Raw genomic sequence first — 13718 nt, forward strand, 5'->3', positions numbered from 1 at the left:
GTTGATGCTATGCAAGATTGGGGCAAGGGAACAATCTGTGTGTATGGCAAGAAGGGTGAAAAGAGGGTGTTTGATATGACTACCAAGCAACCTATGGCACTAGAAGATGTGAGTGAGAATGATGAATTCGAAGTTACCAGCAGTGAAGATAGTTTTAAAGATTCAAAAAGTAGCTCTCCCTCCAGTTCTAGTGATGAGGGTGAAGTGTCATTCTTGTTATTGGACGAAGTGAAGAGGGAAGTGGGTGAAATGTTACAAGTGTCATGGAATTTTGCCCTTCATTTCTCTCCTCCCTGACATTTTGCTTCGAATGCCCTCTCATGAAAAAGAGTACCTCTATTATTAGCATGCCCCCTCCCTTCAATGGCGCCGCTGCTACTGACGTGGCACGGGACTCCTCCCTATGATGTGGCAGGGCCAAATTTTGACCTAGATGAAATCTGCCGCTACCGGTCTCAACCGGAGCGCCCTTGCGAGCTCTGCAAAACCTGCTTCTTTGTCAAGCTCACCTGAGCACTGTGCTGGCCAATGCGAATCCGGTCTTCCTACGCTCCCTTTCCCAGCTCGCCCACCATACCTCCTTTCTTTTGGTTCTCTTACACACTAAAGCCCCCATTTAACTTTAATGGGCGGACAGTCATTGGATTAAGTGGGCGGCCTTGCCTTTAGGTTATGGGCTTTGGGCACCACACTTGGGAACCACACATGGAATACATCTTGGCCAAGGCAATGCCTTGCACGACTTCATTTTCCAACATCCCCTGATTAGCAATATCACCTTGAATTCCGTTGCCCAACTCTAGTGCATTGAATGCCACCATAGCTTTCAAGATGCAAGTATAAGTGGATGCATTCGAAGAGTTTTCCTCTCTTTGCATCTGCTCCAAATAGACAACTTCCTGGTCCTGCCTTGTTGGGTATACCCCGCGATCATTGCATTCCAAGATCTGGTCGAGAGCCAAAAACTCGGAGATGGCACTCCGACCAAGTGGATCGGACTGTGGTGCGGAACCAGCCCCCAGTAAATATTTAACAACCAATAACATGGCAAACGTAAATCCGATCACTGATCTAAAAAGACCGACACACTCCAGAAATTGAGCACTTCAGCCAGATGCATTCACTTCAGTTTTTTCCCCTTAGCTACATTTGCCCAATTCAGTACAAATTTGCATTAACTCAAACTTCAAACTGCCATAACTTCTTCACCGTAGCTCCAATTGACGAGCTGTAAAGACAAGCTGGTAGAGCACTTCAAGCACTGTAGTTCTAGATCATAATCTCCCATCTTTGCTCACTTCAATCATATCCCTTTTTGGCATCATTAAGGCATCAGTTGGCCCTTTTAAGCTGCATCTGGCATACATTAATAATTAAACTTGGCCTGTTAACAAGCCCTGGTCATTGCCCAGTAATAAATGTGTAGGATTCAAAGAATCTTAGCTTGCATTTCTTTGCTCTTTTTCCTATCATGGAAGCGGAGCTGCACGACACCGTGAGCCCACACCAAATTGCTCAAAGACTCTATCTCACTGCTGCGCTCAGTGTCACGGAAACTCCTCTCGACTGCTGCGCGCTCAGTGTGGCAACAATTCCTTGATGGGCCCTCTCAGTCACCCACGACCAGTTCACTTTTATTTCCTTTACATTAAAGAATAAACATAAAAAATAGGGATTCTAAAACCTCTTTAAGGGTTGAATCCGATGCCATTCATTGTGAAACTCCCAAGCCCAAGCAGAGATTCCCACCACTGCAAGAAACACCAAGGCTTACAAGCCAGCCCTCCGCTGATTACCAGAGTAGCTCATCAAAGAGGAAATTCGACTTCAAACCTTCATCTCCAGCTTCAACAAAGAGCTTCAAAGATTTTCAAAGCCTTTTGAATTCGTGCATTCTCTCAAGTCTTCAATCATTTTAAAAAGCTATCAAAGCTTGCACAAACTTATTTTGCATTTGTACAAAAGCATTGCATACTTCTCGTCTCATTATGAATTTTATTTTCTCTTGCACTCAAGGCATGATAACAAAGCCTTGCCTTTCATTATGTATGCCGAAACTATCTACAAAAGATGTGAGAGGACTAGACACTACCCTATTTGTATCTGGAGGTAAGACCTTCTTCGAAAGAATCCCTCGTGCTGACATCATTCGCACGCTATTATATATGCTAAATATCTTTGTCAAGAAGAGAACCAAAGGTGAAGCTATCATAGAAAAAATATGCACTGGCTGCAGCGGTGGCAGCAACAAACCATATCAGATGATGAAGATGACTAAGAGCAAGGAAATGTGATACTAAGAGTAGAAAATGAGGACTATAGATATGGTTATCCTTCACCTTTCATGTCTAAGGGGACGAATCCTTAAGTTTGTGTGACACCATGTTTGTTCGAGACCATGATTTAGTGCGTGTGACTGCCATAGTTTGTGTGACAACCCCAATCTGTGTGATTGCTTGCGTATGTGGCATTGAGCATGTTTGGCATTGAGTCTTAACCCAGCTTGCTTCAGTATAGTCCATGCCTAAGGGGAGGATTTTTGAGATATGCATGTCTTTCTTTAGCGACTATGGGAAACACCTCTACATGTGCATACCTTTTGCTATTGCCATCTAGCCTATGAGTTGTAAGCCTCTAAGAAGGCTTACATGGAGAGTTATCATCCAGATAGCCACTCCAGATTTATGCATAAATAAAGCCCAATCCTATGTTGTACATACACTATGCAAAAGTATTATTACTAGCCTTTTTGTGTATTGAGTCCAGTTTTTCAAAAGTGTCTGTATTTCTCTCTCTAACTGTCTAAGCTATGGTTTCCTTCACCTTCAAACCACCTTGAGCTTATTTCCTTCATCCCCTACAGCGTCCAACAAAACCCTCTCAAGAATATGTAGCATCATGCTCCCTCTCCTCTGTTTATCTGTCACTGTGAGGATCACTGGTGCATGGTCCGAAAAAGAAGTCCTAGAAAAAATGTTAAATATCCCACCACCCAAGTCACAAAAGTGATCACTAGTGTAAAAGCGATCTATTTGATATAGATTCACTCCTCCTACTATGTGGTTTTAACAAGAGAAGGACAGGCTATCTGGGGGCCTCACAAAGGTAGAATGCCACCACACATCTTAAATCCACAAAGTCATACATAACCTCTCCCAAGCTGCCAACTCAACTCCATGCACATTAGTATGGATACCTCCAATCCTATCAAAGGGGTCCTCCAACATGTTGAAGTCCCCCCCAATGCACCATTGTTGTGCCTACGGTAGAGCCTCTCCAATATGAGACCAAAATGTTTCACGTACATGCGCCACATTGGGTGCGTAGATGTTCATGAGTCCCATGAGGCAACTTGGAACCTGCATAGTAATCCATTGAGCCCTGCCTAACACAATAATCCCTCTGTCCACAATGGCATGCTCCAAAGAATCCGCAATAGTCATACATACCCCTCCCTCAATGACTCGAGGTCCAAATGCAGCTGACCAAAACGTCTCATAGTGACCACGCAAAATCTCTCCACACTATCGAATAATGTGGATCTCACAAATATGATTCTCTTGTAGTGCATAAGAATTTTCAATCTCACCACCCACAAGGCATGTCTAAAGCTCTTAACGCAACCGACCCCTCTGACACTGAAACTAGGGCCCTCCTATTCCCTGCACATTCCATGAGATGGTCCTCATGGAGTCAGTGAGAGAAACTAGATGCTGGTATAGCAGCCAACCTCGCTATCTTTGAGGATGGTTTGGATGGGGAGTAGTCCACATGTGAACCAACTCTACACAAGCGCGAAAGAAGCGATTTTCCCACCTAGGGACAAGCCAAGCGTGCAGCCCAAATGGAAACATCCTTTCTCCAAGAACTCTCATGCACAAATAAATAAAAAGGAGGGCTCTGAGTGTCAGCAAACAAATGCACCACAATGTGCCTGCAAAACCCACTGCATCCGCATGCATCACGCTGAAATTGACAAGAGGAAAAAGTTTCAACAACAGATCTGTCACCCGTAAGTCTCCTGTGTGGTGTGAGAACTCAGTAGCCTAAATCTAGAGCCAATCAAGGACTGTGTGTTGGGTCCACTCTGTGGGATCCCTACCGCACAGCAGAAAGGGGAAACCCACCACTTTGTGCAAATCCTCAATGCCTCTAGCTACAAGAAAAAGGATGTGGACTCAAAATGAAACCCCCTCCAAGTCAAGAGAAAAGTCACCCAAGAAACGTGTGAAGCTGTAGTCAAAGAAGTCCCAGCGTCTGTAAATGTCAAAGCTAGTCAAACCTCTAGGGACTGCTACAAAAGAAGAAGCTTGTAACAAAAAAGGCGGCCTCAAGTGGGGCTATCCCTCTTGAGCCACATTGCTTGTAGCAAAAGCATTATCAAGAGATTGCCTTGCAGCAGATGCATGTCTAGTCCCCTATGTTTGAGGAGGAGTGGAGGAGGGGTCGGGAGATGAGGCTATGGGCCCCATCAAAGAGAGACCAGGGACTTGAGGCAAAGGTGAAGGTGGGGGGAGGGGAGAAGGCGGGGAATGTGGAGTGGAATCTTCTGAGGAAGGAAAAGGTGCAGGATTTAAAGTGGACAGGGCCTCCTGAGGCGGGTCCTACTGAAGGGGGTCACAATGGTTCCCAGTCGGAACCCAGTGCTACTGAGTTGTATAAGGTTGGCCACCAGGGGGAGCCATGGAGCGAGCCTGCCCCTGTCGGTGACGTCCAGGCACCTTCTACCAACCATCAATTGTCTTATCACTAGTCTCAATCGAGGTACCAACTAGTTCATCCTGTGTATCTAGCTACTGGGCATGCTCAACCTTAGGAGGTTGCACATGCTCAGTCAAGGTCTCCTACAAGGACATGGCTTTTCCAAATGGCCCATCTATTCTAGAAATGAAACACTAATTTGGGAGGCCCGAATACTCCATGCTATGATGGAACCAACCTCCACTCACTCGAGGTAGTAGGATGACCTTTGAAAGAGTGTGGGTGTCCTGAACCATAACGCGTACTGTGGGGATGCCGACCACCTTGGTAGCTATAGAGGCTATCATGCGAGGTGTCTCTAGGATAGTCCCAATCACTAAGCCTATCCTAGAAAGGAGTGGAAGTTACTTCATCCGCAAGCCGTGGAAACAGACTAAGATGGGTAGGTCTACCTGCTCGGCAAGAACGTAAGTAGCTGGGTTGAAACCATGGTGCCACTGTCAAAAGTTTTCTCAAACTGCTTAGATGGCCAGGGTGCTCATTGCAATGAGCTTGGATGCCATCTCAAGAGTCTCAAACTCTATCTGGTAGTTAGTTACGTCTGAGAAGCTCAACATTGAGGATCTTGACCACCTCTACAATAAGGCGGGCATGGAGGAGATCATGCATCTCCCTCATGTTGGGTCTAGTGCCAAGAATATTTTAGATAACAAAGGTGCCTTGGAGGCATGCCACCTCTATCTCTAAGATCGCTTGCTCTATCACAGGTGAAAGAGCAAGCTAGATGGTGGGTTCTGGGGGGTCAAGCAAGGGGGATTTAGTAGAATCCCTCTATGGCAGAGCAAAATACTCCATCTATGTCTACTGTTGTGAAGAAGGGAAAAGGTTAAACAAGAGCGTCAAACAAGAAGCTAAATGAGACAAAGGAAAAGTCATTTCCGCTAAGAAATAACACCAAGGCTAAGCTCAGGGGAGCAAACTAGAGAGCAACAGAAAAAGGGGGGGAATAAGCAAGGAATGCAGGGCAGGTAGCCTTGTCAGTACGCCAAGTGGACTACCTCAATGCGATAGCCTGCAGAGGGCAGCACAAGAATATGGGAGGGGTGGAGCGGGCAGGTAGGCTAGGAGCAGTGTGAGGGAAAGTTGGGCAGATGGAAATGGCGAGGGCGTACATACAGCAAGAGCAAGCTCTTTATGCTACCCAGAGTTAAGTTTATTTGTCACGAGGTCCTATAAATTGTGCATGAAGGAAACTAATCTAGTAAGGGCCTTAACTACAAGAGGGGGGCAGACAACTCATCTTGAATAATCTTATGTGTCCTTGAGGCCTTATCCCCCAAAACATATGGGAGATCATAGGGATTAGAGGTCTCTCCATACTTCTCCATCCATCAGTGCTACAAGATCTGCCCTGTTGGTCCACTAAGGGCTCCCAAATTTGAACCCCATAGAGCATAGCTAAAGCCACTAGAGTGTCAAAAAGCCACAACTTTGTTCAAGATTCCTGAAATTGAACCTGCAAACACATCTTCTCCAATCCTCCCAAGGCTGCATAAGCTCTCGTCAATCTAGTCTCTGTTGCTCTCTTTAATGAAATTGTCGATCCACTGAAGACTATTCCAAGATAGGTATATGCATCTGCATACTCCACTATCTCCTAGCCATATGTAAAAGTGGGTGTTGACCTCCTGATCCACTGTGGTGTGTGGTGTTAAACACCATAACCTTGGTTTTTTCCCAGGTTAGGAAACAATCCACTATCATGGGCAAATGTGTACAAAGCATCTAAATGACACTTCATCCCCTCTGTGAAGTCAAAAATCATAAAAATAATATCAGCCTATAACAATAGTGGGATCCATGTCCCTGACAACTGTGCTCCTTTATCAACATCCCCCTCAATGTAGTCAGCAACCTCATTCACATACATGCCAAATAGTGTAGGAGATAGCGGGCAACCTTGCTTCACCTATCCTACACTATTTGATAGTAGTATAGGAGAAACCTCTCATGAAACCCTCCTATGTGGCTGCACGTACACCCTCTCTCTCTGCCCATCTACTCAACTGCTACTAAAGGATGGATGTGTACAACCATGATAATGTGTGTCCAATCACAATAGTGAAAGGCTCCATAGGGTCCCTTGACTTAAAGATAGTATTATTGTGGACAAAATCCAAGTACCAAGTAGGCCCTTACACATGGCACGGTTGAACATCATTGTTGGAAGCTTTGAAATTAAATCTTTGGCATGCATAAAATGCTCTACTTCTAGGAAATCATGATCATATGCTCTCCTAGTCTTCATCCTACCAATGGTTTTCTTTACCATCTCGACGGTAAAGACAACACATGTGTGTGGGCATGGCTCTGGTGGATCTCAAAGAGGTGTCTCCCTCGAGACTGTGTAGAGATATGATGCATACTGGCCCCATACCTCCATAAACGTGATGATCGATGGGGGGGAGTTCTCATTGTAGAGGAGATAGTGTGTCTTGCCCTCTATAGTGGATGCTCCTCAGTGCAATGTGTGTGAGATCTTACTCCACAAAATGAAAACACAAAAGACAATGAACAACAGAGCAACAACAACAGGACTCAATAGTGAACCTGAACATGAACAACATGAACATTGACAAACTCAAAGAAACCTATACAGAAACTTGCATGGCAGCACATCAAGTCGAGCCCAGATCTCATGGGTACAATGGGGGTGTTGAGGCTCAAATGTGTAGGGATGGTGCAGAGATGTTATGTATAACTCAAGATGATAGATTCTAGATGACTAAACACACAAAGTAGATGATGCAATAATCCCAAACAGCTATGGATATATAAAACCATCAAGAGCCATGAATGGCTCACAAATATCGAGTCCAACTAAAACTATTCCAAACTGTGGTCGTGGTGGTCTAGTTCCTCATCAGCTAGATCACCACTCGTATGCTTGTCATGTGTCATTGCCAGGAAAAAGTCCGTCTAGTGTGAACCCCAACCCAACTGCAACTAATTGTCCAGTGCCTGTGATATTGTAGCCATGCTATAGATTGCCCATCACAAGACCACTCACCATCCTGGTGAGAGAGAACAATGAAACTGGAAGGAATGAAAAAATGTAGAAAACTTGGTTGAAGAAGCTGAGGTAACTATTTGCAACAGACGATGGAGAAGTATGAGCAACTCCTCCAGGATGAGATAATCTGTTCAAAAAGAAAAAACTTAAGAAGGCCCCAAGAATGAACCAAGCGCCAAAAGTCACAAAGCAGTGAAATATCCAAAAAAAGAGAGGGGTTGATAGAGAGGTCAAGCTAGAAAAATGAATTTGTCCTATATGAAGAAAATAAGAGCAATCTTAAACTGCTTTGAGTATTAGGTCAAGATTTGAAGTTGTTTGAAGGTGGTTTCCGAATGAAACTCGAAGCTGTTGAAATAGCTCGGGTTGAGGAGGGGAGGTTGAGGAGGTGGATAGGGGGGGTTGACAAGGGGGGTAGGATTGAGAGCTAGTGGTGTTGAAATAGCTCAAGCCGAGGAGGGGAGGTTGAGGAGGTGGATATGGGAGGCTGAGGAGGGGGTGTGTAGAAAAAGAGGAAGTGGGGAGGGGCGAGGGGGTAGCGTAGGGGCGAGTGTCATGGATGCTTGACAGTCAATCGCATATGACATCACCTGCATCATCTATGATGTCATCGCTTGTGTTATTGCTTGCATCATCACTATAAGACTCTACTAGAAGAATCTAGAACGATCTAGAATATTCTAAAAGGTTGTAAAAGTATCAAGGAGATTCTAGAAGTTTCTAAAATCTTGGAGAAGATTCAGAAAGAATCTAGAAGTTTTTGGAAATCTCTAGGAATTTGAGGAAGGATCTAAACGGTTCTAGAAGAACTAGAAGGATCAAGAAGGTTCTAGAAGATTCTAATCTCCTCAAGAAGAACCTAGAAAGTTCTAACCTCCTCGAGAACTAGTATAAATAGGTGTCTTGGGCCACAAGCCCCTCAGTCTTTCCAACACCAGTTGTGAGGCTCTTATGAGGAAATCCCTCTTCTAGTTCTTATGTTATAGTCTGGTCCTTGCAATCAAGCCTTGCCTTGTACTTGAGTCATGTAATCCAGGTCTTGTATGAATCTCTCTTAATAACTTATTAAGCCTTGTAATCAAGATTAAGCTTATTATCAAGTCCCAAGTTCTTGTACATTGTGAGCACCTCCTCTTGCTCTCTTCTAGCTCAAGGCTCACTCATAACAATTTGGCAATACTACCATCTCTTGATCTTCTCAAGCCATCATGGAGCCAACGATGGAAGGTGTCATCAACACATTGCAAAGCATCCAAGCTCAGTTACAAGAACTTCACGAGAGTAACACTCAACTTTAAGCAAGGCAACCGTAAATCTTGGGACCAGCATTGCATGACCTTCAACATCAAATTCAAGAGCTTCAAAAGACAAGAACACATCAAGCACAAGATGCAAGATCTAGCAATTCTAAACAACATAAGAAGGAGCCAAAGGTCATCATGGCTGAAAATTTTTATGGGACTAGATCAAACTTTAGAGGTTTTCTTCAACAACTGCATCTCTTCACTCGAATGCAATGAGAGTGTGATCCAGATGATACCTCTCAAGTAGGCCTTATTGGGATCCTCCTCTCAGGTATGGCTCTCTCTTGGTTTGCTCCCTTACTTGAAAAAGAATCTCCTCTCCTCCATGATTTTGAAGCTTTTGTGTGGGAGTTCTCTGCAACCCTTGGGGATATTGATATAGCAAGGTTTTTCAAAACCAAACTTTGAAATCTTTGCGAAGGGTCAAGACCTGCATCCATCTATGCATCCGAATTTCAACAACTCACTTGTGCTTTAACTTGGCATGAAGAATATTTCATTAGCCAATTTTGGTGGAACTAAAGAATGATGTAAAAGATCATTTATTGACTATACCAAAGGTTCACACACTAAGTGATTTCATCTCTCAAGAAATAGGATGTGATAACCTTGAGAGACAATAAGATAGGCGTCTTGGGGCACTGTTGCGGTCTAAAACAAAAGTGACACACATGAAGGCTACACACCTCAAGAGGGCCATGAATCTAGGATTGAGCCCATGCAAATTGATTCAACACGGCTTTAATTTTGGTGGAGCTAAAGAATGATGTAAAAGATCTTTTATTGACTATGCCAAAGGTTCACACACTAAGTGATTTCATCTCTCAAGAAATAGGATGTGATAACCTTGAGAGACAATAAGATAGGCGTCTTGGGGCACTGTTGCGGTCTAAAACAAAAGTGACACACATGAAGGCTACACACCTCAAGAGGGCCATGAATCTAGGATTGAGCCCATGCAAATTGATTCAGCACGGTTTTAATTTTTCTCAATCTGAGAGAAGAAAATGCGACACATTAATGGCTTCTGTATGTATTGCATCTCAGAGCAAGGGCACATTGCTCAACGGTTTCCAAGGAAGAGAAGGATGAAGGTTCATGGTGCAATAGCCTCAGCGTGTTTGGAAAACATGGACATCCAACCTCAATAGAGATCGGAAGGTTGGACAAAAGATAGTCAAAAGTTCTCTTTCTTTGTGTTGATTCCACTTCAAGTTTTATGCTACCAAAGTCAAGATCCATATGTCAAGTAGGCACATGGATTGTGAAGAACTACTAGATTCAGGCGCAATGGCATGCTTCATGGATAAGGAATTTTCAAATTAACAAGGCATACCACTTGTGGAGAAGTCTAATCTAGCAATTGTAGAAGTCATTTATGGTCATCCCCTGGCTTCTGGGGATGTCAGGTATGAAACTCACCCCATAGAAGTAACATTAAAGGAGCATGTTTCAAGAATAGAATTCAATATTATACAAATCCCAAGCAGTCCAATTGGGCTACCATGGCTTGAAATACACAATCCTAACGTCGATTGGAGGGCTCTGAGAATTGAACCATGAAAGTCCAAAAGAAGAAGGGAATGCATAATAGGCCTATATATTTTGGATCCAAGGTCTTCATGCGCGCGGCCAAAACAAATCCAACTTTCCTAATATTCGCAACACCGACCAACACGTCAACAAAAAAAAGTATGGAGGCAATGTCACGTCAATATCAAGATTACAGATGTTTTTGAGAAGAAGAATGTAGATCTCTTATTGGAGCATCGACCCTACGATTGTGCTATAGAGCTTCAAGAGGGAACCCCCAACCCCCTTTTGGCCCAATATACAAGCTATGTCAAGATGAATTGGTAAAATTACAAAAAAATATTGATGAGAACCTTTAGGGGTTCATATAGAATTCAAAGTCCCCAGTAGGAGCTCCAATACACTTTGTAAAAAAGAAGGATGGAACTCTCCGGACGTGAGTGGATTATAGGGGTCTGAACAAGATCACCGTCAAGAATCGCTATCTCCTTCCCTTGATTCCAGAGCTTCTTGAGAGCCTCAGCAAGGCAAGAATATTCACAAAAATAGACCTTCATGGTGCTTACAACCTACTCAAGATCAAAGAAGGCGATGAATGGAAGAAAACCTTTAGCACAAGGTATGGCCATTTTGAATATACCATCATGCCATTTGGTCTCACAAATGCCCCATCAGTTTTTCAACATTTAATGAATAACATCTTTCAAAAGTATTTGGACTATTTTGTGGTATTATACTTGGATGATATCTTGATATTTTCCAAGGATCAAGAGGAGCATGAGCACCATGTACGGTTAGTGCTTGAAAATCTTCATGCATCAAGGTTATATGCAAAGTTAGAGAGGTGTTCCTTTTTTCATCAATGTAAGGTGGAATTTCTTAGTTATGCTATCTCTGAAAAGGGAATCTCCATGGATCCAAATATGGTTCAAACCATCCTTGATTGGGAGATAGCCACCTTGATAAGAGATGTCCAGTGTTTCCTTGGATTTGCAAATTTCTATCATATATTTATCCAAGGATACTCCAAGGTGGTTACAGGACATACAAGGTTGACAGACCATAATAAGTTTGTCTGGGGACTCAAAGGTAGCAGAAGCTTTTCAATATCTCAAGCAAGCTTTCAAGACTGCACCAATGCTAATTCATGCAGGGCCTACAAAGCCTTTTATCCTAGAAATAGACGCTTAAAATTTTGTTACTAAATTTTAATTCAATGTTACTAACAATGAGGATTTTGTTTACTCAAGAGTTTGTACATTATTTTGTTGTCTTCCACTGAAGCTTGGTTTTACAAAAACACAAAAGAAACTATTCCAAGTCGGAAAAAACCATCCAATTTGTTTATATATTACAAACTTCACTTGTGTATTGCGCCATACTTTTTTCTTCACTTTTGTCCATCAATCCTCTGCTAGTGATGTCGTTGCCTTTACCAAAAAAAATGTATATTTTTGGTGTCATGTCCACAATCCTTGTTCCCTCTTTTAAACCATTTACTGCTATATTTTGCATGTGTGTGTGCATGTGTGTGCTTGATACCATGGGTTGGCTATGGTAACTGTCTAATCTATTTTGTGTGTGTGTGTGTGTGTGTGTGCGTGACCCTCCCCTATCCCTGAGAAAAGGTACACTCGGTGGAGGATAGGCCACTAAGTGAACCTATCCTCTACCGATTCTATGTTTTAAGGTGTTGATGGTAAATCTAATACCAAGAAATTTGTTTTCTTCAATGAAACTTGTAATACATGTAACAATCTTTTCTTTTTTGAAACCATTCTCCACAAACATAGAAATAAGTCTATTTAAGTCTGCTACAGTGTATGACTACTGAGATGCATTGTACAAAATGGGTAGAACTTGTGATATGCATACATTATACGCCATCCTTTTTGGCCGATTACTGGCTGCATGAATAAATGAAACGCTGGGACATGGTAGTTTGTATTTTTTCCATGCGGTGTATGTAACATACCCTCCTTCACATAATTGGATATATGTATTTAAATATGTGACTTGGTTTCCCTTGTGTGTCGCTTTAATCCCAATAATATCTAAAGGGTAAATTGTAAAGGGGTCCTCATGGAGCAAAGGTTTTTTTGTGGTCTAGACACTGCAAAATAAATGGATTATTAGCAAATAACAGATCATCCATATATCTCCTTGAGTATAAGAATACTTTCATTACATCATACCGTGTAAGACGAGATAACTTTTTTATGTATTCAATTTCAAACCATGCTAGATACAAATTACACCATAATGGAGAACAACTATACCCCATTAGTATACCTTTTTCTTGGCGATAAATGTGTTTGCCTAGTTTTGTAAAGCAATTGTCAAGGACAAATTCATGGATGTTGTGTAAGTATTCAAATGTCCAGACTCCTTCACTTTTCTTTCTGGTAAGCATAATCTGCTTGCGGTTTTTATGACTTTAATAATGTTGTCAAGTACCTCTAATAACCCATGCGTACCCTTATGAGGTATAGTTTCATAACAAGATGTTATGTCAAATGAATGAATTTATGTGATATGTTTTGGTACATTAATCAAAAAAATCATATTGATTATTGATCACCCAATACCCATTGGCTTGTGTCTCAGAAAAAGTGCATAGCTTTTTATGTATGATTTTGATGTATTTTATAAAACCTTGTAGTACTCCTTTGAGTAATTTAGTGATTATAGTTGTAGCCTGAGTGAAGACACACTTATGTGCAATAGTAATCCATCTAAATTCCATTTTGAGAAATTTAAAATTTCCCATAAGATACGGGAGAGAGTACTCCAATGGTATTTCTAACCCAATTTCTTGGGTATAGGATCCTATGGCTTGACAGATTTCTTCTTCATTTGAAAAAAGAAGACGGAATTCAAGGGGTTCTAATCTTCTTCTTGCTGCTTGTTGATGAGTTTGTTACATATAAAAACCAAGGTTTGTGCTGATTTATCTAATCCACAAATAAATAAATATTATAAAATATATTGAATTTCATCCATTAAGTCTATATTTTTGTACCATGGAGTTTGGTTTTGCCTATGATAAGGAAACCTTTTGGAAAAGGTCTCGTTAACCAAACTATGAATATAATTGTGATGAGCTT

General features: G+C 42.1%; 1 pseudogene; it reads left to right on the forward strand.

The window, feature by feature from the left end:
• Positions 1-4453: 4453 nt before the first annotated feature.
• LOC147452129 (high-affinity nitrate transporter 2.1-like) overlaps positions 4454-13718 on the forward strand; it is a 30143-nt pseudogene continuing 20878 nt past the window's right edge.

The sequence above is a fragment of the Adiantum capillus-veneris genome, chromosome 8, assembly GCF_014529385.1.
Source record: "Adiantum capillus-veneris isolate H3 chromosome 8, ASM1452938v2, whole genome shotgun sequence".
NCBI classification, from domain to species: Eukaryota; Viridiplantae; Streptophyta; class Polypodiopsida; order Polypodiales; family Pteridaceae; genus Adiantum; species Adiantum capillus-veneris.